Consider the following 26,730-nt stretch of genomic DNA (forward strand, 5'->3'; position numbering starts at 1 on the left):
CAACGCTGCGTTCAAGCATATACACTGGAATTTGCTGCTGTAACACCTCATGCATTGCCCAAGGCTCTCATGTATATATATACACCAATCAGAGAAATTAATGATTCACTGCATACAATACACCTCATATGGTGATACAGACCTCCCTGTTATATCTCCATCATGATATCACACAAAATAAGGACAGGTACATGGTCATAGATTCTGAGGTCATTTTCCAAAGACTTATTGTGTTCCCTAAACCTCACCCTCGCCAGAAGAACATCCTGTCCCTCCAGATTGTTCTCACCCTAGGTCTTGGTGGTGTGCCGCCTATCTAACAGGGTAGGAGGAGGGGTAAGCTAGCCCTATCACTACAATGAAATGCACATTCTTACTAAAAAAACACAGTCTGGGAACCAGTCCCCATGACTGAAAATGATGGCGGGGCAGTTCGCGTGGGAATTTTCGGTAAATGGTACACTGCCATATAGTTTATTCACCCTTTGCAAAGTGTACGCAACCTGGCCATAAAGATTGCATAAATCGAAGAGTGAAGGGCACTCTCAACCACAAAATGTCCTTTGTATTTTATACGTTCCTTACTTAATTTACTTTAACACAATATTTTTCACAATGACTACTATTGCATTTTGTAAAAAGTAATTCAATAGACAAAAGAAGTAAAGCTAAAACCAAATTGCGTGTCATTTAGACACTGGTCGTTTGTTATTGTTATTTTCAGGCATGTATCTCACACGATTTAGAGATATCTCTGTAGGCTCTGGTCGACCGGTTTTGATGACATTTTTGAAGTCATCTTCTTCAGCACCGATTTCTTTATCACTTATGCGATCAGTCATCCACCCATCAAGTGCGACGGGGCACCCAGCCCAACCTAGTCAAAGAATGACCCGTTTTTTGCTGGGTTCTTGATAAAGGGAACTGATTTGTTTTTATATAGGCACTATATGCTGGTATCAATATATTGTTCAATGACATTTATTTATCCACTCTCCCACATCTTCTAGGTACACACCACATCCCAATATTACTTGATTGTGCCAGAGGCATCTCAAGAAGGAGCACTCAGTCTCTGCATTTGTCAGCAAAAGAGCGCTTCTTACACATCTACACTGTTCAAATGCATTTGCCAATTCTTTAGCCCATTACCTTGCTAACGCCTTGTCCATGTTTGTTATGCGCGTCATTTCTGAAAAGACGTAAATATCTCTGTTTGCTTGGCTAAAGGTCCAGTTGTATCCACAGGGGGAACTGTAGAGGGCAAAATGGAAGATATGTATACCTCTCAGTTCCAATCATCACATATCCAAAGATCTCTTTTTGGTATGGAGTGACTGCTACAATGTAACTTACATATATATTGTATTATTTTAGGACCCGTCTTTACTCGAGTGCCCCATTGTGTTATCTAGTAGCATCCCGAGCATCAGACAATACCGGTACTCATAATCCCTTTCATCATGTTGTTTCTTTGTAAACAGTGTTTTAAATCTATATAGCCATATATACATAGCCGCTCGCGTCATTTTTGATTGATTCAACAAGCACAACAGGCAGACTACTTGTTTACCAGAGTGTACTATCTTCAAGCGGAACCGCTCGCTACACAGAAAATTCTTTTGTTTTGGCATACATGGCAACATTCAGACGCACCCGGGAGTGAGATTTCCACAGGGAAATCGGGAGACACACATTTCCCCATAGGAATGCATTGGGGCTATAGTTATTTTAAATAATCGGGAGGGTTGGCATGTATGGTTTTGGTTACCAATCCAAACGTAGCCGCAGGTGGTTTCATTTGTTTTAAATGTCATTAAGTCAAGGCCACAGCATTTCTTACCATATAAGCGGCGGAATGACTGCATATTAGGCAGCGAGGCTCTGTGAGGAATCTCGCGTGGGATCCTTTTGAAGGGTAACCATGTAAACTGGCCCTCCCTTTTATTCAGAAAATGCTAACATAGTTGTCCGTAATGCATTATTGACATAGACAAATTACCACCCACATGTATTATGGGACAATTTGCCGTTTGGACAATTTTTTGCAATACAGACGCACATTTCAACACAGGCATCTGGATTTGAAAAACAAAAACTATTGTCCAGAGGATTCCTTTTGTACAAATCCAACACCACTGATGTGTGGTGTACCACAGGGTTCCTCTTTATCCCCAGTTCTGTTCAATCTTTTAAGCACATTTTGATGGACATAATGCAACAACTTATATTCGCCTTTTTAAAATTATGCCGATGACACAAAAATTCTGGTGAAGCTATCTGGCAGTAGAAATCTCACATTGGCATGGGCCAACGCCTGCTTGATTTTCCAAAGAACGGATGAACACAAATTATCGGAAAATAAATCTAGATAAGACAGAGGTCCTAGCATTGAATGACCTCCTGAATACGCTGAACACCATTTGGCCTAACACCTTTGTACCCAAATTCTATGGCTGCGGTCACAATTTGGGCATTATCTTGGATCATGACTTATTTCAAAAAATCAATTTCTACTTTTTTAGAAATCGGCTAACTTTCCCATACCAGATTACAGTTATGAATGCTTTACTTTTTATTTGCTTTAACTTTAATAACAGCATCTATCCAAGCCTACCGTCTACTTTGATTCTACAGCTGCAGAGACCAGGAAGCAGCGGTTAGAACTTTACTAAGACAAAACAAATCTGAACACACTTGTCAGGGGCTTCACTGGCTTCCGGTATTAAAAAAAGAAGAAAAAAAATCTCATCTTTAAAAGCCTGTTTTGTCTTTAAACCTTTAGAACATTCAGGAATTACTCCATTCTCACAAACTGCTTTATGTTTCAAGTCATCACCTTAGAGCCCATATTGACAGGACATTTATCATCCCCCTCTTACAAAAGAGACAAGGCGTTCTTTATGGGTTCTATCAGCTAGACAATGGTATGCCCTTACATCCTTATTACGCAGAGAGACCAACATGCTGACCTTTAAGAAATGACCTAAAATGTATCCGTTTAATATCCTGTGATAATTAAACAATCTCTCCGGCACTGCTCCTTGATTCTATGGTGTCAAGATGCCTTTGGGTGACGACTGCGCTTTATAAAACTAATAACAACATACCATAAGCAAAAAGAAAAAATACTGAAATAATGAGGGTGAATCTGCTGAAGAAACGCAAACACACCGCTTACATATACTGCTATTGTAGCACTTAGAATTAACAGTCTTGGGCTTCTATGCATTGATTCTTTCAGTACTGTTTTTTGATAGCAAGAATTATTATACTATTGTAGTATGCACAACCAAGGACACAGGTACATAAACAGATACCTCTAATGCTCTAAACCCCAAAGAGGTTACAAATATTTTAGCTGGAAGGCCACCTTCTGGTCATAGTCCTAATGCTTTATCTTTTCTCCTCGACGGAATAGAGCAAGGCCTAAGCTACCTCCCACTCCTAAAGCACCTGCAGCAACCCTGCCTTCACTTCTCTTCGAATGAATCTCCCCCTCTACCTTAATTTCATTCTGCTTTGGCATTCTTTTTATTTTGTCTGTGGGGAGGTCTGAAAAAATATGTGTCATATACTATTAAAAATGTACTGATCTTTTTCTACTTTCTCGCATTTGGATTCTTCTTTTAATATGAAAATGTTCAGCATAAAGCAAATCCAAACATACACAAAAATACATGAATAAATGAAAACTCATATCCTTGAAGTGCACAAACCCAACAAATTACAAATATTACAAAAAATAAATCAGGCCAGGGTGGATAGCTACATGAGTAAAGCTTTGTTTGCGATCTGAGGGCAGACCGCCCTTCATAAATTTAAATCCTGTAGCACAGCCAACTTAACGTTCATCTTTGAGGTCGATAAATCAAAGTACCATTCAAAATGGGGCCATACTAACACCTGTTATTACAGCATGTAGAAGCTGGCAGAGTCTAGCATGAAACGCTATATCAAAACACACTATTAACAATATGATAATGGCCAGAATAATTAAACTATGGCATCAATAACACCTACTTCTGCAGAATATTCAGGGGCGAAAGCCTTGGAATATTGGAAGTGGGATTTCAGATAGGACCTGGCGAAAGCACCAGCAAAGCAGCTAAGTGATATTCCCTCCCCTTAACTTCTGTGGGTGGTTGTGCAGAAGGTCCTTTACCCAACCAAGTATTTTTGACATGTGGGATTTTTGCATCTTTCTTTTGAGGCCGGACACCCAGTAAGCCTCCCCTTTAAGCCATAGGGAAAATAAAGGCAGTGGCAGGTCAACCTCATATATGCAATCCCACAATGTTACCTCAAGGAACCTCTTTGTGGAAGCCAACCCTGATTTCTGAAATGGAGGTCCAGCTAATTGACGGAAGATAAGAAGGAAAGTCCTGTCCAGAGACTGTCACAAGCAAGCCAGACCAAGCTCAAGGCCACTGTTCAGTGGGAGATTCAGACCAAGCGACGGCTTAGTCATGGACTGCTCCTAGAGCACCATGCCCAGTTTGAAGTCACACGCTTAGAGGTTAGTGTGGCAAAATGCATTATACTATCAAACAAATTTGCTTCTCTGGCCGACATGCGTGCCACTACCACTGCCCCACCAGTCGGTTCTATGTCATTATTTTGATTTTTGTAGGTCGCCTAACCAAGAGACCCATTTTTGTTGGGCCGATTTTAGGCGGCCTACAAAAATTGAAATAACGACATTTCTTCGCCCCACAGCCTCTCTTCCTGGATTTACTCCAAATACAGAGGTTTCACCCCCCACCCCAATCCCTTCTCCTTCAGCTCCTGACGCCTCCCTCCCCTCTCAAGACGCCCCCCACCAAAACGCAAACAAACACCCAACACACACACATCAACTTAACCATTCTCCGTCGTGGACGCTTCCGGATCCTACCATGTCTGTCAGCGCCTGCGCGCACTGTCGTGCAAAGCAAGGGCCGATGGTTCGATTTAGAAAGACTGCTCTGTGCAGTCACAGAGCGGTCTTTGTAAATCGTTTTTTTTCTTTCTTATCACTTTTTTAAAAAAGGTCCCTTGACCCAATACCCCGCCAGTCACCATCAATGAACATAAAGTAATGTATTTGAACAGCATATTACCAGTAGTGCTCTGGAAAATAACAGAGGAGAGGAGTACAGTGGGCCACACAAGCAGTGGCCAACTAGGAAACTTACAGCATGAAACAGGAACGGACCTCAACCCACTTGAAGTCCCTACTAACTCGTGAACCTTAACAGGTGTAAACAGTTGTTCTTATTGCACAAACTGAGAGAACATTTTAAATAGGATCACTTGGCTGACCAAGGTGGTTGTGGCTCTGCATAAAACTGAAAGACTCCCTCAAAAGGCGCAAATAAGTAAATTGCTTCGCAAAACATACATTTCCTTACCAATTGTCACTTAAACAGAGAAGAAAGGCGTAGCCCCTTACTGTGGGACGAGGTGCTGCATAAAACAATTCAACAGTGTACAAGGTCCACAGAGCCTTTGCCATCCATCGATTGGATCCGATATCACTAACAAGAACCCAGCGCATCAACCCACATAAATGTAGTGAGGGCATATAAGGGAGACCAGTTTAAACAATTGAACACATTTCTCTGGTAACAGCTCGAACTGAATTCCTTAGGACTGATGTACCCAAATTGGAAGTTGGGGAGAATTTAAATCGGGACAGCTTCACCATGTCAAAGGGCTGTCGCTCAATTATCAGAGACTATCTCCTGGATATAAAGAGACTTACTGGCCCTCATGATTGGGCATACAACATCATAAAGTAACTCCAGGATCAATCTTTAGTTCAAATCTCCTTTCAATTGACTTCAGGAAACTATCCTCAGCCGGTTCCAAATTGCATTACGGAAACACTTGGACACCCATGTCAATGCCTAAGTTTCATTTGCTGAAGAAAAGGGAATCCTATTAGGCATAGTAATCTTATGTAACCTACTATGTTATGGACTACGCAAAATTAAACTGGCTAACATCAAAATTCCCAATCTACCCTCGCTTACTCTTACGGCTTGAACTGCACACCTCCCACTTGAACACTCCGAAAAGAGAGCTTTGTCCTAAAACGCCTACTGACTTTTTCCTCTATAGCTGCTTGGAATATAGCCAACCTTGCGCCAAGTGTGAGGACCCCAATTGGCAGGACTTCATAGGTTCCCTGCAGATAGTCTGTTTCCAAGAAACATGGGCCGTAAACCATTTGGTAAAACCAGGTTGCAAAAAAGTGTATGCATCTAATACTAAAAACAACAGAGGAAATCCCGGTGGGGACTATGTGTGTGGATATTTTCTACACTGAGGTTCAATCTTCTGCCTGTAAATATAAACTCACTGGACTTAATGTGCGTATGCTTTTATTCCAATTCTATTTTGCGCATTAATTGTTCAAACATGCATCTTGCAGTCTGGGTTCCTGCGCATTCCAGGAGGAGGTGTCGACTCGTTTCAACTCTCTCTACAGATTTGCAATATCTGCACTTATTGTTTGATGCACGTTTCCTTATTAATTGAATTTCATTGGTTTTCAGTTGATTTAGCCGGAATCTCAGGAATGTTCTACCCAGACATTTGTCCGGGAACTTTTTCAAGTAGCTTCTGCTATCATATAGTTTTTTTGGTACTGTTGGGAAATCTTTCGTCAACTTATATGATCTTGCTGTATCTTCTGTCCGAATCCAGTCTGCTTCAAAATGTTTTTTAGATATTTTATCTGGATTTGCTTCAAGTGTTTCTTCCGAGACATTGAGTTCTTCCAGAAGGCCTAGGTTTCTCAGCTTCCAATCTTTCAATGCTTGAATCTTGCCAATTATTTCTTTGTTCACCAGCTCTAATGCTTTTGGTCTATTCTCCAGTTAGACTTTTCGGTATAGCATTAGCATGTTTCTCTCCTGAATGGCCTTTAATGATACAAGGCATAATTCCCTCCTTAGAAGTGGCAATGGTGTTGACTGAGCCAAGTTGAGGACTTTCTTCCAGAAGTAGCTCTCAAGTTTAATCCAGAATGTTTCTGGTAGTGGAAACATTGCATCTGCTCCATATAGGATCGATGGAACCACCTTCGATTTACAGAAGTTGATTGCAGCCAATAATGAAAATTTCCCATACTTTGTCTACCACCCTTGCTTGGGTCGTTAAAGTTTTCATCTTTGTCCATAGAAGATTTTGCATTGAAGTTTACACACCACTGGTGCACATCATGACTCCCAGATATTTAAAGTCATTTATTGTTTCCAGTTTTGCACCTTCAGCAAACCAATTTGGTTTGTTATGTCTCTTCTTTCTATTGCCTTCCCAGGACATAATCTTGTTTTTTTCGGGATTCAGCCTTAAATTGTTCAACTTTAGATATGCGATCAAGTTTGAGAGCTGTTTTTGCAGGCCAATTGGAGTGTTATCAAGCAAAATGATATCATCTGCATATAACAGGCGCAATATTATTGCGCCGCCAATAGTTGGGGGGAAGTTTCTCATTTCCTTCTCATAGTCCGCGTAATCAGCGATATATGCGTTATACAGTACAGGAGCCAGACGGCAACCCTGTTTCACTGCTCTAAAGGTAGATATTTCCTTCGACAGCAATCCATCTTGCCCAAGCCTTACTTTGATCGACGTATCCTGGTATAGAGTTTGGATCGGGCCCATAATGGAGACAGGGCATTTCATGGCTTCCAGCTTTTCCCACAATAGATCTCTGTTAACCTGGTCAAACGCCTGGACCAGGTCAACAAATGCCATATATACAGGTTGTCCGGTCTGCCTAGCCTTGGCTTTGATTGTTGTCAACATCAGTATGTTAGTCGATGTTCCTACATTCTTTACGAATCCTGTCTGAAATGGATCGCCAAGAGTTTCTGCTTTTAGCCAGGCTTGAAATGCTTCCAAGGCGAGCCCGCCGAACATTTTGCCGATGACGTCCAGTAAGGATATAGGGCCCTAATGGCAAGGATCCTCTCGATTTCCACATTTAAAAATTGGGACCACTATAGCTTTTCTCCATGAAGCAGGTATATTTCGTTCCTGGTTACAGTTCTTGAAAATATTACTGATCACGGGGGGCCATGTATCCTGCTTCAAATCACTATTCGAGATCCCATCAGGTCCTGGGGCCTTGGAATTATTACGTTTTTTGATTTTCATTAGGATGTCTTCTTCCTTTGTTGTGATGTTCCATGTTGACTCCGTCCTTTTCTTTTTTTGCAGACTACATCTCTCCCTCACTGGCAGAGGTGCATATAAATTAGCAAAATGGGGCATCCAAGTCGCTTCTCCTACACTATTTTGCAGTGCGTTATTACAGGACATCATGGTGCCCTTTATTAGCGTCCAGAACTCTTGATTTTTTCCACATAGTGTTTTTAACATTAGTTCCGAGTCTGCCTGGTATAGAGAATACCTCTTTTGTATTATCCAGGATTTGTAATTCCTATCAGAGTTTTTCCATTGTTCTTGTGTCAGTTGTGTTCCTGATCTGTTTGCTATCCGTTTTAATTTTCGTAGTGTTCTTCTTGCTACTAGTTCCCGATTAGAAGTATGGAGATGGTTCTTTGGGATCGCCTTGATTTTATTAGTCGTCTTTATATATTTTTTTTAGCAAAAGTGTGTAATCCACCAACTGCTCTGTATTTTTTGTTGTACTGTCTTTAACTGTGATTATGATAGAGTACCTTTCTGCAATTTGCTTAATCGCGTTCTCCGTCAATTTTAACCTGGAGCCTTTGCTGTTCACAACCAGTTCATGATTAAAAACCTGTTGGGGTTTCTGTGGATTGGTCCATCTTGTGTGTTGTAAATTATGGTCGCTGTTTAAAGTCCTTACCATAGCAAAACTGACAGTCAGTCCCAGCAACTCCTTGGACACATATGTATGGTCAATTGTTCCCGATTGATCTGCTCTTTGCCAAGAAGGGATCTTCAAATTTTTGTCTGTTCGTAACCAGTGGAGATTATGAAGGTCTCTTGATCCTAAACATTTTTCGAGGTTCTCACCTCATTTCAAAATCAGTGCAGATTTCGGTAGGTGTGACCGTTGATTTCCACTGTCCTTACATATGGCATTGAAATCCTGTGATTATTATGTGGTTATAGGCTTGGTTTTCGCCAGCTTCGTCTAAAATGCTGATAATATTTTCCAGGTATTGTTCATCCGCACTTGTTTCCGGGTTCCAGTAGGTGTTAGTTAGTAATATCTTTTCTGCCTTTTCTATACACATTATATCTGTGTATTTCCAGGATATTATTAGAACTTGAAATTGGTCAGGAGAATCCATCTGTTCCTTCACCTCCATGCCACTGCCTGCCCTTATTGCTGTAAGTAGGCCGTCAGTAGGACGTCCCATCGGTCCCTGTTTTGCTGGTATGGCGAAGGTTGAGTATCCATCCATCTCAGGTTTATGTACTAACCATGTTTCCTGGAGATATAATAAGTCCCATTGTCCAAGGTTAACATCACTTTTCGCAGTTAGGTGAGTGAAACCTCTCGTGTTCCAAGAGGCCATATCCATGAAGGATTTTTCCCTTGTTGATAAGGTACATACTTTTAAGAGTTGGTCATCCTGCAAGATCCGTTTCGGCCTTTGTAATTGCTAATTATGTTTCTTTGTATGCGTGTCTGAGGATTTCCATGACCAGTGCTGTGGTGATCTCCTCAGAATTTCTAAAGGACGATTGAGCATACATCTTTTATCGTTTTCTGGTCTGCCCTCTGTTCTTGAAATATATAACTGATCTTCAGCCGATTTAGTGCTGTATTTTTCCCTGAAGGATGACCCATCTCCTCAATGTCCTTGTAGGGTTGTGCTCGTCTTCTCCTTAGAATCTTCTAAATTTCTCTGCGGATGTTCAGTCCAATGATTTCTCTTGTAGGGCGATTCTTCTCTCCCCCTTGTTCTTTGTGGATTTTCCTTTTCTTTTTCCCTATATGTTAACTGCTTTTGATCATATCCATTTTTCCCCAATTACGTCCTTGAATTTTCTCTTTGGGTTTTTTCTTGGATTTTATTAACCTTTTTCTTTTTACTTCGAGTTTCGCCGTAAGAATCTGCAGTTCTCGCAAGTCATATCCTAGAATATTTATATTTGTTGCTTCTTGCTGGAGCATCACTCTTACGTCTGACTTAATGTGTAGGTACAAGCAGTCATTTCTCCCTGTTTCGCACGGTTCTACTATCCATAGATCTTGTTTCTGTATGTCTCGTAACCTTGGTATCTGTTTAAATAGTTTGATGATAGTATTCCTATTTAAAATCAGGTCGTCTTTCGTCCTTTTTTTGCGTTCAAGACGAAATATACAGGAGCTTTTTATTCTTAGCGATTGGGGTTTTTCTTTATGCTTTTTTTGGGGTCCTTTGCCTTCGCTCGTTACTCTTCATTCGTCTGCAACATTTAAGTAGCGAGCCTCTTGTAGAGTTATTCCTTGACTTGCCTCTAGTGGAGCAACCGATGCGTCCTTCTGCTCCCCTTTATTCCCTTGACCTCCTTTTTGTGCTGGTAGATGTTTTTCTATCAGCTTGCATTCCTCAGGGGTTACTTTTTTCTTACCTATTTTGATGGGCCTTTCTTCTTGATTCTTTACTTCCTTTTCTTTTGGCATGACTTGAGCCTTTTGAACCGCTAAGGGCTCCTTTTCTATGATGCGGACCTTCTTCTTAGGTTCCAACTCCATGTTGGTAAGATCCAGTATCACTTCTTTTCTTTTGAATCTTGGAGATGCATTATTTTCTGTTTCATATTCATCAACTGTGTATACACTCCATTCACTTATGCCACTTTCTGAGTTTATTGTGTAATCTGCTGGCTGACTACAGTTAGTGATGGTTTTGTTTATTTCTTATTGTCTTTTGACTCTGTGAAGGTTTTCTTTCGTATTTGTTTGGACTGGCCATTAAAGCTCTCAGCACTTAATGGAGCTTGTTGGTTACTCAAAATTGATTTTTGATTGTTAAATATTCCAAATGTGAAGTTGGATTTGCTTCCTGTCTCTTTCGCTTTTATCGTCTGTTTCATAACCACTTTTTCTTTCTGCTGTTTTAACTGTTTGTTCTTTGTTTCCAACAACACGAGTCTCCTTTTCTAACGTTTTAGGGTTTTCTTTTGCTTTTTTAGAGGCCAGACTTTCTATGCCCTCTATTTCTTTCGTCCTGTCCAAATCAGAGTTCAGAGATGCAGGCTTCCCATTCAGATTCTCTCTTGGTTCCTCATTTTGTTTTTTGAGTTGCTCATCTTTCGCTACTATATATCCTTCTAGATAGCTTCATTTAGTGTTCATCAGAGCAATCAGTGAGGTCTGATCCCTTGCTGTGTCATTTAGAGTCTCATTTAGCTTAGTGAAGGGTGCTAAAGCGATGGTTATCGTCGACATTATGGACATTAAGTCAATTTTTGTGGTGTGTCTTTGCTCGGTGTTGAAATGACATCACTGCATCTTCTACTTGCGACTGGTGTACTGAGTGATGGAGGCGTTTTAATTTGCAGGGGTCTAATGTTTTTGTTTGATTTTTTTGCAGTTGGATCCTTTTCATCATTTTTTATAAGGTTTATATCCGTCTGTATCCCAACTGAGGCTCTTTTTAATGAATTTGGCTCAATTGATGGGACTATTGTCCGAGTTTGACTGACGTTCTTTTTGTTGCCATCTGTTCTGTTAATAGTTGTATCGTCTGGGTGCTAGTGGCAGTTGTTTCGGATCTCAGTCTCTCGCCATCACATATTTGCGATAACGGTACAGTGGATGGAGTCTGTTTTTCACTGGATGGTCCCTGTGGAAGCAAGGCTTTCTTAAAATGCCATCTAACAGGCGTATAGTCGGGTTCCTCCATCCTGACGGGAAGTTCGACATCCTGTCCTCGAGTGCTCTCCAGCTCTTTGCCTAATGGGCTATCGGAATCATCAGTGTGTTGAACGCTGTTTAGTAAGTCCGCATCCGAGTTTTCTTCCTCTGTATGCGTTCCCTTTAAATCTTTCAGACCAAAATAGCTTTTTATGCAGTCTGCCTTTGCCAGATTTAGCAGAGACGTTTTATAGGCAGACTTTTTCTTTTGGCCTTTGAATTTAGACAAATTGATCAGTGACATTTTACAAGACTGTTGCTTTTGAATTTTTCTTTTTTTTTTTTGCTCTCGAGCCCTTAACACTTTTCAAGGGGGTACGTCCCTTGACTAGTTGGTCTATAGGGTTACACTTCATGAAATTTCCATCCTCATATGGACTTCTCTGTGTTTCGGGAGTCGGGTCATCTCCTCCACTTTGCTTTTTTTCCCCAAACGTCTTGTCAGTTATTGGATTCGGCTCTCCCATTTTATCCGTCTTATTAGTCAGAAGCTGATGAAGACGATCATATAGGGCCGCATTTGGGGTTCCTGCTATATCATCTGCATTTATGGTTTCATATGTAGTTGTTTTTTCATCTGATGATTCATCTGTACTTAATGATGATTTACTTAAGTTTCTTAGCCTCCGGATTGGGTTTTGCATGGGAGTTGAGTGCATTTCCACTACAATCTCCAAGTTTTGGTAAGGTATCCTGCTTTGATCCGGAAGTCCATCAGCATTTGAGGGAGCAACCATAACATCGCACTTTTCCAAAGATTGTTCTGTTTGTGCTACTGATTTGAATGAGCCGTCTGCGTGCTTCTTTCCAACCAGCACATCATCTTCCACCGTCTGTGGCTTTTGCCCCATTTCCTTCAGGCCTAGCCCGCCACTGCCAGCATCCTCCTACCTCCACTGCTATTTCATCGGGTAGTTTGTTTATTTGTAATTCACTCGTAATTTCGCTGGTCACTTAGATAGGCAGTGCTGTAGATGACAAATTTCTGGCGTCTGTCTCCGCAAATGGGTTTATTAGATTAGCAGATTGTTCCGCTGGTTTCACCCCTGTGGGAGCCTCTCTAGGAGTTGCTCCACAGTTCGTGTCCATTTCCTATATCTGCACTGTTCTTACTCCGATATTGCCCTTTGAGGCGCTTCTCAGTAATGGCCCCTCATTCTCCGACCTCCCCACTCCTATTTCCTCCGGACTCAGCAGGGACTCTATGGGCCGCGCGAGAGACGATCTCTCTTCGCGGCAGGCCATTTTATTTTTGATTGCAAAGGGTCCTTCGTTGGGCCTTCAGGAGCCGCGGCACCCTCTGATTTTGCAGCCGGTATCTCTCGGATCTGCAGTATTCTGCCCTGCGTTGACGCCGGAAGCAAAGGTATGTCAGCTAGTAAGGGTGTGGGTACAGGGGAGGGAGGAAGGGGGTAGGGAATTGAAACGATGCCGAAGCAGTCCTTGCTTCCTCTGCATCCTCACGGGTCGGCGCTTCCGAGGGATTCTGCATTTCAAAGCGGCTTCCCTCGTTTTCCCTCATGAGTGACACCTCCATGGCGCCTACCTCACCCTCTTTCGAAGAAAGGTGATTATCCTCGTGGTCAGTAGAATACGGGGCCGTCTCCGATTCCACATCAGATACCGCTCCAGCTCGGGTTCTCAGATTATTGGGAGCATTCAAGGTCTCTCTGGGCGAGGAGGGGCTGATCCTCACCCCCGGCCCACGTGGTCTACGTAGTCTGTCTTCACTCTGTTGCCGCACTCCGCCCAGATTTGACTTTCTTTCGTGTCACGCTCCTCCAGCGCCAAACAGCCGCCCAACAGTCAGCGACCTTTTACCCCGTCTGGCACACGCCGCTCGGGCGGTTGAGGCTGTGTTTTATGCTGCAGAGCGGTCACGTGATCAGTCACGTGGCCGCAAATGAGCTCTGCCTCCTCCTGGAAGCGAGCGTTGGTCAATTGCAGCCTTTGGCACCTCACTGTGCTGGATTACAATCAGGTAAGCGTTCCGATTCAATTGAAAAAAAAGTCCTCTACAGCTTCTGGGACCCACATTTAGAAAATGACACTCCTCTTGAAATATTGATACATTACTGGTTGATCTGGGTTCATGTTCTTTTGTTTACGACTCTAAAGTACTAAATCGACCAGAAAGTAACCATAACCCAATCATTCTTGATTTGTCCTCCATGGTTAGTAATACGTTTCACACCGCTCTAAATTGTATAGATGAAGTAGTCCCTAACTGCAATAGGATAAAATTAATCAATTTAGATGTAACCTTACATCGTATATACGAGCAAATGATTACCTCCTGGAGAATTGTGCACATAATATGGCTGCTGATACGATGAATATCAAACAGACGTACTATTATACACCTTCGAATAGTTGGGAAGACCATGAATGCAGACAATCCAAAAAGGCTCTACAAAAAGTTCTGATGCCTGCATTAGATGCAAATTGTCTCACAGTGGCTCAACTGCAATCTAATTATAGGCTTTACATACCATAGAATAAATCCTACAAAACCATTGGAACAATTTGTCTTTTGTATACTGTGGGACTATCTTTAATAAACTATCTTTAATAATTACTAACATTATGTCCCGAGCGCGAGTCGACCTTCCCAATTTTTGATCTTTTTTCTCTGTTTCCAAACCCCAGTGGGTGGGTTTGAGGAAGAGTTGACCGCTGCCGGCCTTAGTTCGCAAAACTCAGGGTGGTCAATACCGCACGGATCCCATATCAAACCCACAAACTTTACTCATCTTTTAAATATAGGTTGCTCATCAAGTTCAAGAAGGAAAGATCCATAGAGCAAATGTGGTACTTCTTGATGATTACAACAATTACAAAAGAAAACCTTTTGGTCCATCGAGGCGAAAGGCCAGTTGGGAAATGATCAAGGGGCTGAGGTAGCCAATATTCCACCTATTTTCTGGTTTATGCACTTACAAGGACTTTATGAGCAAAAATTGTCCAGACCCCTATCGTCTTCACAGAAGCTGAAGTGTCAGATGCTCTAATATCCAAGACAGTGGGAACAGGCCCCAGCCCTGATAAAATGCCCATAGATTTCTTTCAGAATGAATTCAAGATTTGGCTTCCTTTTTTAATTTTAACTCTGTTTTGTAATTATTTTAACTACATGTGCACTTTACCTCGTTCTTGGACTAGGGTCGTAATTGTTCCTATTCATAAAAAGGGAGATTAGAATATTCCAGGGAATTACCGCCTAATCTTGGGAGGATAGCTCAGCGGCAACGTGCTCACCTTGGAAGCAAGACGACACAAGCACCACAGGTTCGATTCCTAGGTCTGCGCTTAGAAACCTCTGGTATTAAGCATGTTATAAATAACAATGATTCCATTGCCAAAGTGTATAGCAAAATAATCATTAAGCGACTTGAAGACTGAAGTTTTGCGCACTGCCCAAAGACTAGTTTGCAAGGAGGTTTCAGGCAGAACAAAGGTACAATAGAGCATTGTTTCTTTATTAACTTCGCTAATTCAAAAAGTCACTGTCCAAAAGAAAATGCCTCTTTACTTGGTATTTGTTGGTTTTAAAAACGCCTTTGATGTTGTGGCTAGGGCTATTTTGTGGCGTGGCAAATTTTAAAGGACAAAGTGGTTCTGCTTTCTTTTTTTTACTATGATCCAATTACTATACAAGAACAAAGTGAGATGTGGCCCCAAAGGCGAATGCACAAAGGCATTTAGTAGGAGTAATGACAGACAAGGCTGCGTTCTGGCACCCCTGTTGTTCCTACTGTATATAAATGATCTAGCATTGCTCATCGGAGGCAATAAAGTGGGCCTTTTGCTTTATGCTGAGGATGTGGTCCTTATTTGACACAGAATACATGGATAGCATAAGCAATTGGGAGTCGTATCCAAGTTTAGTAAAGAGCGATGCCTCAATGTGAATAGGTCTAAAACAGCTGCGATGGCTTGCCACCCCACCAAATCATTCAAGGTATGCCTGAAATTAGACAGATTGATTGTTTTGACTACCTGTATCGGAGGGTCTTGTCAAAAGGACCAGACAGACCAAGTTATACGCAGAAGTGCACTATTGCACAGAGATTGGGTGCAACACTACATTTTGCAGCTAGATTTGGAGGGAGGGCGGTTATACCCACTGTGGAGATCTATATATAATTGTGGGGTCACAAAACAAAGACACCATAGTGCATTGGGGAAAAGTAATTTTTAGGGAAATGCACTCATGCTACCTAATAGCGCACCTACTATACAAGTGTATTGTGATGTAGGTCTTCGGCCGGTAATTCATAATCTATTTTGCTGTGTCTTTGTTTTAACACACTGCAAGATCTGACCGTTCATAAGGAAGTGTCATGGGAGCTAGTGGAAACCACTGGAATGCCAAAATGGAAATGGCTAAAATTCATAAAAAAGATATGCCGATAGACCTTGATCTACTTTCACTCTGATAGAAAAACAAGTTACTTACCAAACTGGTAACGTTCTTTCCATGGGATGTTCCTCCAACGTATTCCACATCTATGACAGTTGTGTCCCACAGCTGTGCACTTCGGAAACTTTTCAGGAGAGGGCGCCCTGCGTCGAGCCGATGTCCCTCGAGGGCCTCCATCGAGGGTCGATGTCACTGAATGTTATATACAGGACGCACGGCGCCCATTGCCTCAGTTTAGTTTTTTCCCCCCAGAACGTGTGACACCAGTCTCCTGCCAGTATAACTGCCTACAGCCTTGCGGAAATGGAGGCTGTAATCACAAGGGAAATTCTCCAGAGGGGCAGGGTGAGAGGGCGATGTGGAATACGTCAGGGGAACATCCCATCGAAAGAACGTTAGCAGTTTGGTAAGTAACGTGTTCTTCAAAGGGATTGTGTCCTCTGACGTATTCCACATCAATGACAGACTCCCAAAGCAGTACCACACTATGAAGGAGGGAAAGAATTTAGAATGTGAAATTTAGAGTACCCAATCAAATGGCTGAATAGAGGACTGCCTTACCAAAGGCCAAATCCTGCCCATGGAAGGAGTCCAGGGAATAGTGTTCAACAAAAGTATGGACAGAGGCCCATGTGGCTGCTTCACAAATATTGCGAATAGGAACACCCCTTTGTAGAGCAGTGGAGGCAGCCACACCCCTAGTAGAGTGAGCCCGTAAGCCTACTGGTGGGTCCTTCCCCGCCAAACGGTAGCATTCAGTGATAGTCAAAAAATCCATCTGGACAAGTTTTGTTTGGAAACAGCCTGACCCAAGCGGTGTCCAGCATAACCTACAAAGAGCTGATCGCCCACTCTGACTTGGGACATTCGTGAAAGATAAAAGCTCAAAGCTCTCCTAGAATCCAACCTATGGAGCCTCTCCCCTTCCTTACCAGCATGCGGAGGAGGATAAACAGCCAGAAGAATCACCTTCTGGCCCAAATGAAATTCAGACAACTTTCGGAAGAAAAGAAGGCCGCACCCGCAGGACAACCCTGTCCCTATGAAACACAGTAAAGGGTGGCTTGGCAGAAAGTGCCTGCAATTCACTAAAACTGAGTGCGGAAGTGACCGCATCTGAAAACACAGTTTTAAAAGACAACAGTCTCAGCGGACAAGAATGCAAGGGCTCAAACGGAGCACCCATCAGAAACTTTAAAACCAAATTCAAATCCCAACCCGGCACCTGGAAAGGGGATGGTGGAAACAGATTAGACCGTCCTTTCAGAAACTGTTAAATCAAAGGAATCCTAAAGTAAGAACACTCTTCAGACGAGCGCTTAAATATGAACAGCGCTGCCAGGTATCCCTTAATGGTAGTCACTTGAAGGCCATTGTGGGATAAAGAAAACAAAAAAAGATAACACTACATGAATGGAACATTGGAAAGGATCCACATTCTGTCCCCTGCACCAGTCGCAGAACTTCCGCCAAAGGCAACGGTACAGGGACTTAGTTGCAGACCGCCTGGCCGAAAGCAACACCTCCATCACGTCATCCGGGAGGTCCCAATCCTTGTATCTCAACCTTTCAGATACCAAGCATGAAGGTTGAGAGACCTGACCTCAGGATGGAGAACTTGACCCCCCCCCCCCTCCCGTGAGAGCAGACCGTCTCAGTAGGGAAGACGGCATGGAGGGCAGATGGACATGTCGAGAAGGTCTGGGTACCACGCTCTCCTGGCCCAATCCAGAGCAATGAGGATCATTCGGGACCCGAACCTCTGTAACCTCTGCAACCCCTGAGGAATGACGCGTACTGGAGGAAACGCATACAGCACTGGGAATGACCAATCCACCACGAACGCGTCCCCTAAGGCTCCTCTTGGAGGAAATTCCCTTGAGCAGAATTTCTCGCACTTTCGGTTGACACTGGTGGCAAAGAGATCTACTTGTGGGGTCCCCCAAAGGGCAAAGACCCCCAAAAGGACTTTCTGAGCCAACTCCCACTCGTGAGAGCCCGCACTCTGCCCGCTGCTTTTTCGTCTCCGGCCAGATGAACTGTCGAGATCGAGATTTCCTGCTGGATGGCCCAGAACCAGAGCCGCATCGCCTCCCTGCACAACAGGAGTGACCCTGCACCCCCCCCCCCTTTTTCTTGACGTAATGCATGGCCACTTTGTTGTCTGTCATAATCAGGACATTCTTCCCCCGCACAGGCGGCCGAAAAGCCATCAGGGCCAGCCTGATGGCTCTCAGCTCTAATAGATTGATGTGGAGTCTGGACTCTGACGGAGACCAACAGCCTCTGGCTGTCAACTCGTTGGCATGAGCGCCCCATCCTGTGAGGGATGCATCCGCCACGATCGTCACCTCCGACCATGGTTGCCAAAACAGTGCCCCCTTCATCAGTTTGCCTTCGACGGCCCACCATAGAAGATCCTGGGCGACCGAGAGCAGAATCTGAACGGGATCCGACATCCTGCCGAAGAACTGCGACCACTGCATCTTGAGAGCCCACTGCAGGGATCTCATCCGCAGTCTGGCCTCTGGCACCAGAAAAATGTAGGACGCCATGAGGCGGAGCAAACTTAAGAATTTGAATGCCGGGAGACTCAGGGCATGTTGAAACATGTCCACCATCTGCAGAATGTGATGAGCCCTCACCTGGGGAGGCGAACACTGCCCCAGGAACGTGTCGAGCACTGCTCCGATGTATTGGAGCTGCTCAGAAGATGTCAAATGCGACTTCTTTAAATTTAGGGAGAAGCCCAGCTTGTGAAGGGAATGGCAGGTGACGGATAGATTATCCAGGGCTTGCTCGGGCGAACACGCCCTGATCAACCAATCGTCCAGGTAAGGGTAGACGTGAATCCCCCCCCTCTCCTGCGGTACGCTGCCACAACCACCATCAGCTTGGTGAAGACCCTCAGGGCGGAGGTCAATCCGAACGGCAGGACCCAAAACTGAAAGTGCGAGTCGCCAGCCACAAACCTCAGGTACTTTCTGTGCTTGGCATGAATCAGCACATAAAAGTAAGCACCCTTGAGGTCCAGAGACACCAACCAATCCTGAAGTTGAAGGGCCTGGAGGACTTGAGAAAGAGTGACCATCTTGAACTTGTCCTTCCTTAGAAGCTTGTTCAACCAAAGCAAGTCCATGATGGGTCTCAATCCCCAGTCTTTTTTTGGGATAAACAAATATGGGGAATACCATCCCTTGTTCCTCTCCGCTACAGGCACCAGTTCTATGGCGCCTTTCTCCAGCAGCGATAGGATCCAGATGCTTCAAAGAGAGCTTCCCGGTGGATTGTCGTGAGGCTGCTGAAGGAAGGAAAGGCAGTAGCCGTGGGCTATGATATCCAGAACCCACACATCTGAAGTAATGGCACGCCATTCTCCAAGATGCTGTGCAAGTCTGCCCCCAACCGGGTGAACTATGGGACATGGCCTCATGACTGAGCTTGAGCGGCTGCGGCAGTGCCTGAGTGCAAAGAGGCAACTGCCCGAGCGGCTTTGGCACCCCAAGTACCCTGTTTTCCACCACAGGTACTCTTATGGTGGCCCCTTTGACTCGCAGCTCCTCTCGATCTACCAAAAGAAGAGTAGAACCGAAAGGAACCTCCCCTCCATTGCTGACGAAAAGGCAAGAGGATGACATACTGCAGCACTCAAAGACTTTGCTGCAGCTTTGGAGGTCTGCAACCTCTCAAGGCTCTCGTCAGCTTTGCTGAAAAATAAATGAACAACGTCAAAGTGCACGTTAAGAAGAGGGGATTGCACATCAGGAGCAAACCCCGACTTCTGCAACCACGCAAACCTGCTTAGTATGGTGCTCGCAGCCATGGACCGGCTGACACAGTCTGCCGTGTCCAACCCCGACTGAAGGGATTTACACACAGCATCCTTGCCATCACGCACAATGGCAAGGAAGCCATCCCTTTCCTCCCCATCGGGAATATGCTCAGCCGCGTAGGAAATACAAGTCCACAGAGTGTGTGTAAATCTTGCCAGGGCACATGTGGAGTTGACAGCTTCCAGTGCCATGCTCCCTGACGAGAAGATTTTCCGAGCCCATCCGTCGAAGCGCTTGTCGTCCCTATCCGGAGGGATGGTAGGGTACGCCTGCTGCCTCGAGGTGGCCGTAGCCGCCTGAACCACCAAACTCTCAGGAGTGGGGTGTGTAGACAAATAGCTGGGGTCGCTAACAGATGGGCGGTACTTCTTCACCAAATTCTTATTGTCCGCCGGAATCGACTCCGGGGCCTGCCAACCCGATGACACCCTTTTTTGCAATGGAAGATGGAAGGGCAATACCGAGCCAGAGGGGGGACCTTGGTGCAAGATGTCAGTAAGGTCATCCTGAATTAAATCCTCAAGAGGACTGGACCACCCCAGGTATTCGCAAACCCTAGACATGAGCCGCCTTTAGGAAGAGTCTGCATGAGCCCCCGGCTCAGGCCTACCAAACTCAACTTCCGGAGAAGTATCCAGGCCACTGGCATCAAGTAGGGACTGCTGCAACTCCTCCCATTGACTCTTACCCAACAATCCCAGAGCTTCATCCTGACCTCAAAAATGTCAGACAAAGGCTTGGAAAACCCAGCCAAATAAACAGAAGAGGCTCTGGGGCCCAATACTGGCCTCCCAGAACTAGAGGAAGCCTCAGGAAACTCCTCAGACACATTGCGCCAAAAAAGCAGAGGACGCTGAGGGCTTCGACACCAAAGGTGTCGAGAACAGACGTCGAGACCGCCGAGGGCTTCAACGACGGAATCCGCGCCGAGGGTGTCGACGCCGAGACTCTTGGCATCGACGCTGCTACAGGCGTGGGCTGATAGGATGGAACAGCATCGTCCGAATCCAACTTGCCCGGCGCCAAACGAGTTGACGCCGGCGTCGATACCTCCGCAGGTTGCAACGGTCTCACTGGGGAGGAGGACCGAGACCTGGACGCGTGTCTCTTGCGACTGCTCTTATCCGCACGGGACCCCGAGTGCTCCCGGTGCGAGTCGCGGAGCGAGCCCGAAGGTGTGCGAGCCACGGATCGAGAACTGTCATTGCCAGCTTCGTGAGAAGGCATGACAGGAACTGTGCCTTGCGACTGGAAAATCACCATCATTTGCTCTTTAAACGCCTTCCACTCCTCCGGCATCGAAATCTTCGTGGGACAGGCGACCTTCCGCACGGCACCATCCTCCGAAGAGGACGGGGAAGGCGACCGGTGTCGGCGCTTCTGAGAGTGCCGCGAAGACGAGGAATGGTGGGAACCACTCTGGGACCGAGAACCTCGAGCTTCCTCCCGACGCAGAGAGTCGCCCCTCGAGTCGTCGGTGGAAACCCTATACTTCGATCTGGTATTACGGGACTTTTTCGATGGCTTACTTGCACAGAGCTTCCCCTTCCTTTCACGCAAGGCCTTGGCTGTAAGAGACTGGCATTTGGAGCAGTCGTCTGTGTCGTGCAACTCACCCAGGCACCATAAGCAAATACAGTGCGGGTCGGTCAACGACATCTTGGACTTGCAGTCCCGGCAAGTCTTGAACCCGGACCTTAGAGTCGGAGGGGTCGAAGAAATAGACATAAGCGATTCGAAGAATCCACGAAGCATGCCGAGTTTAACGAAGCGAGCACGCTCGCTGTCGGAAAAAACAGAACTGAGGCAACGGGCGCCGTGTGTCCTATATATAACATCCGGTGACGTCGACCCTCGAGAGACATTGGCTCAATGCCATCGACGCAGGGCGCCCTCTGCTGAAAAGTTTCCGAAGTGCACAGCTGTGGGACACAACTGTCAGATGTGGAATACGTCGGAGGACACAATCCCTTCGAAACACAGATACTCAGCAGAATGCCCTTTCACTCTTAAAAGAAAGATAGAATGTCAGGACGTTCAACCATTTCCTAAAAGATATGGCAAGTGGCACACTAACTAATATGTCCAAAAAAGTAGGGACGAATAACTTCCATTCCTGGATGAGCTTACTCTGAAAACCCCTTTAAGGGTGTAGCTCAATACTTTATCCAATTGGTTCACTTTTGTATATTTAATGCTGTTTAAGATCATGAATTCGCAATTCCTTTTTGATTTTCTAAATTTCATATTTATTCCTGACTCATCAGTGTCATATAGTATCAGCCAATGCATTTTGGACCGAAGTCCATCGTCAGGGCTATTAACACTACCACTGATCGCCTTTTATCACCCATACAGAGTTTGTACTCTGTCTCATTTCATCTGGAGCAGCACACTTGCCCTTACATTCCTTGTTCTTCGTTCCATAGCACTGTGTCGGCTGCCCACATAATAGCCCTGACGATGGACGTAGGTCCGAAATGCATTGGCTGATACTATAGGACACTGATGAGTCAGGAATAAATATGAAATTTGGAAAATGAAAAAAGGAATTGCGAATTCATGATCTTAAACAGCATTAAATATACAAAAGTGAACCAATTGGATAAAGGATTGAGTTACACCCTTAAAGGGGTTTTCAGAGTGCGCTCATCCAGGAGCGGAAGTTATTCGTCCCTACTTTTTTGGATGTTGCTATTACCTTGTGCCTAGGCTTAAGGGTGAGCTGCCATAAAAATGCAAGAATTGCAGAAACAAGTGAATGAGTGAACTATATAAAGACTAAGCGGTGCCCACCCTACCCCCAGATCCTACACTAATTAATATGTACCTGAAAATTAATTGGGGTTACGAAAATTACTGTGTGTGTGAACCCAGCATGAAACAGATTTCTCCACTGAAATTCAGACTGCATTTTACCCTTAGCCTCATTCACTACCCAATGGAATTCAAATTCCACTGAAAAGTGCCCTTTTTGCCCAGATGAGACTGAATGCGAGAGGCATTTTATCTTCTTGTCACCTTTATGCTAAGGCCAGGAGAAACCTACTTTTACCAATTTTGCTAAACTAAGTTTTAAATACTTTAGATGTGTTAACCTTTTTTAAATGTGCTGTTGATCCTGCTATCACAAGAGCCGTTGCCAGGTTCATTAGTAGTGCATGGCTTTTTAGATGCAAGTTTATGAATTCCTAATGATGAAAGATTATTTTAGAATTCTAGGTTTATGAATTTGCCTCTTTTATATCGTGATGTTTTTCTTGAGGGGTGCATAATGATAAATGTGCCTTCTAAAACATGTTTACTGTGATATTTTGCTGTTTAGATGTAAAGAAATGTATGATTTCTGAATAAAACTAATGATGACCATGAACTGCAGAAAGAAGCAAAATAACGTCACACCAAACAAAAATGACAGTGGGCGAACACCACATCTACATTTGGCTATGATCGTAGATACAAAGTCATCAAAGCAAAGGCAAGTCATATAATCCTTGTGGCATTCCACATGGCAGGAGAAAATGTTTGCCTTATTCTTGTATCCAATATGTATAGCTGAGTCCGTTTGCGTTATTGCAATACTTAACAAAAAACATTTCTCCAACACAATGAAGGGCCATTAACAAATCTTTACTGGTAGCAAAACAGCAAGAGAATGTGAAAATTATCCAAGAATTCTAAATATAGCAGATTCTGACAGCGCATGACCTACATATTGACCTACAAAGATTATTGCTTTGAACATACCACTGTTCAAGAGTGGATTTTTTAATTTGAAGTTCCAGCCTTGCTTTGTCGATTAGGATCAACGTACTTAGTGGATAATATCAGTTACTAACAACAAGGGATCAGAGCTGGGACTCGATTGTACAAGGCTACACAACGATTGGAAATCCAGAAACTTAGGGAATAGTATTCACAATCTAAAGTCTTGGGACGATATTTGAGATTTTTTCATAATTCTGTCCTCCTCTGTTGATTCTAATACACTAAATAGAAGTGTAGGGACATCTACACTATTTACAGGTAGCTTTATTTGTTCTTTTATTCAAAACATTGGTCAACATAGAGAGGTCCTTCCTTCCTAGTCCAGACTCAGGTGTCCCAAAATGCACTGAGCTATGTTGTCTACTAAGTCTTTACCTGCCCCCTAACCCTGCATCCAGTAAGCTCAACCCAGTATTTATCTGGTTCACCCAGACCCAATTTATTTACATATCAAGTCCTCATTGTTCTCTCCTGGTTATCATTTATTACAGTATTTGTCGACTTTTAATTGTTTGCCACTGCATGCACTATTTGCAACTTACTCTTGTTTCGATCACATATTTGTACTTACAGAGTGATGGATTTTTCCACAAAGGATTTTGCTCATTCAGCTAGTTTATCAAATGCATTCCCTTATTTGGCAAAGACTAATTCAATCCTCAGTGCCTTAAATATAGTATCTTGTTTAAAAGATGCATGAGGCTCCAAAAACTCAGTCTCCTTGTTTTGCTGCCTGCGCTTGAAGTCACCATCACAGGCCATCCCTTTCTTATTCACTGCGGCATAGTTTTCATTAAAACGTATTATCTTTAATCGCAGTCATCAATAGTAGATTGAGAACTAGGACTCCGCCTACAGGAGCTTAGTGTTTAAGGCGTGAGGAACAACCAAAGAATACAGAGGTTCAATATAAAAAGCTAAAGGGAGATGGGTTGCAACCTGGAGCCACCAGAAATTATAGGACTGCACCGTTGTTGGCATATGATGGTTTTACACTTGGCACATCAAATGTCAGTGTTTTCTCACATGGTAATGTGCCTGGTCCGAATAGTAAGACATCCTGAAAGGGGAAGTTAATGTAACATTTTCAGGAAAGCTAATATAATATTTTCTAAGCAATTAGGAACTATATCATTTTTTGTTATTGGAAAAGTGTATCTGGGAGTCTAGGGAAAAAATGGTGCATGTAACAATTTAAGTCTGAGATGAACTCAATATTTACCCGGACCCTCGTATTTAAAGATCTTGCAGTCTTTGGCACTCCTTTGCAGGATCATCCGATTGCCATTCTCCTCAAGAGAAGGCGGTGCTAACAGTTCTAAAAGCACAAACAGTGCACTGCCCTATTGAAATGTGTGTATGCATAGATTGCGCTGTTTTTTCAATTCAATGGCAAAAGCCCTTTACAAAGGGTTGCAGTAGGCTGGGGCTTGGGAAGGGGAGAATACGCTTCTTGTGGAATGTTTCTTTTATATTGGAAACCACAGTTCAAATATCTGCTTTGCTTACGAAACATACTACAGAAAATGTAGGTCAGTTCTAGTAGTAGCTGGAAGGGAGCCTTGTTACCTTTACTGATACACTAAGATGCTTTACTGACATGCTGGCTGTTCGATAATAGTTTTTATATCAAACATACACATCCTACTGGTAATAATAAATGGGCCAAGGACATTCTTCCAATGACATGGCTGAAAACATGTAATCAGAAAAAGATCAAACCAACATAAGGGGCTCTGTGCTGTTTGATAGTCACATGGACGAAGCCTTTTGGGGATGATGAGCCTCTGGGGCCAGAGACGCAAGCAAGCCATGCAAAGAGCTCACCATCTCTCACAGCCTCTTCCCCCAAACATGTGAAAAGGGTACCCTTGGGATGGGAGACCTAGGAGGAGGTAGGGGAACAGAGACACACTGTCTTCAAAGCCCCATGAACAAACAACCTTGTGCCTGCTCACCTGACAGTTGATCAATCTATTTTATATGTACTTCCTGTAGCACTTGACTATAATCAGCATTGAGAGGGGGAACAGAAAGGGGGAGAGGGACCACTGTCTGCAGCCAGAGACCACATCTGCAGTATGAGCACTACTCTTGGTTGGTTCCCCACTGCAGGATGGCCCAGGAGCCTTACTTGTGCAACCACATATGCAGGGATTTCCCCTGCAGCAGAGAGGCATATCCCTAGTGGCTGGGAGCAGCATGTGGGACCTTACACTGGGAAACACACTTGCGTCTGACCCCAAGATGGTAGAATGGGGATTTAAAACCTCGACCCATGCTAAGAGAATCAACCTGCAACTCAGACACATCAGGGAAGGATACACCACTACTTCGACATGAGAAGGAGAACCTAAACACAATAGGAGGTAGGGAATCCAGGGCTATTACACACCTGCAACAAATCTAGAATGAAGAAAGTGGCAGACCAATCTTGAAATTTAATGATCAATCAAAAGTAGGCTCAGCCCTGTAAATGGGGTGAAGAAAATGTAATTGGCACAAAGGACAGAAGCCCAGAGACAAGGTGCATGTGAAGAACCATAAAAAAAGAAATAAAAAAACACAGACTACAGAGGGCTATAACTCAGACCCTGACCAATGTCAGAGAGAAAGGAGTGCAAATTGGGGAAAGCCGGCAGAGGTTTGGTCTCAGCCCCTGCCAGAAGTCAGTGATCAAAATAAAAGACCCATAGATCAGTAAGTGAAAATCAGACACTGTTCAGTGCTTCAGACCCAAAAGGCAATCTTCCCAACCAGACAAACCTGGCAAGTAGAAAGCAATACTTGATGGCAACAGTAACAGCAGTATCCTGGCAGGGAGCCATTAAAATTCCTACTGCCAACAAGCCCCCTTAGCCAAAAAA

At 44.0% G+C, this 26,730-nt stretch overlaps 1 protein-coding gene and 1 long non-coding RNA gene across 9 annotated transcripts in view; one reads left to right on the forward strand and one right to left on the reverse strand.

The window, feature by feature from the left end:
- Window positions 1-23,935, forward strand: part of LOC138472189 (uncharacterized) — a 156,639-nt gene extending 132,704 nt beyond the window's left edge. For all 5 annotated transcript variants that reach the window (XR_011268566.1, XR_011268570.1, XR_011268568.1 and 2 more), the window contains one exon: window positions 23,421-23,935. This is a non-coding gene — a long non-coding RNA (uncharacterized lncRNA). The remainder of the gene's footprint in view (window positions 1-23,420) is intronic.
- The window catches only part of WRAP73 (WD repeat containing, antisense to TP73), a 1,098,908-nt gene that overhangs the window by 214,775 nt on the left and 857,403 nt on the right, over window positions 1-26,730 (reverse strand). The gene's annotated exons all lie outside the window — the stretch shown is intronic.

The sequence above is a fragment of the Ambystoma mexicanum genome, chromosome 8, assembly GCF_040938575.1.
Source record: "Ambystoma mexicanum isolate Mex_15411 chromosome 8, UKY_AmexF1_1, whole genome shotgun sequence".
NCBI classification, from domain to species: domain Eukaryota; kingdom Metazoa; phylum Chordata; class Amphibia; order Caudata; family Ambystomatidae; genus Ambystoma; species Ambystoma mexicanum.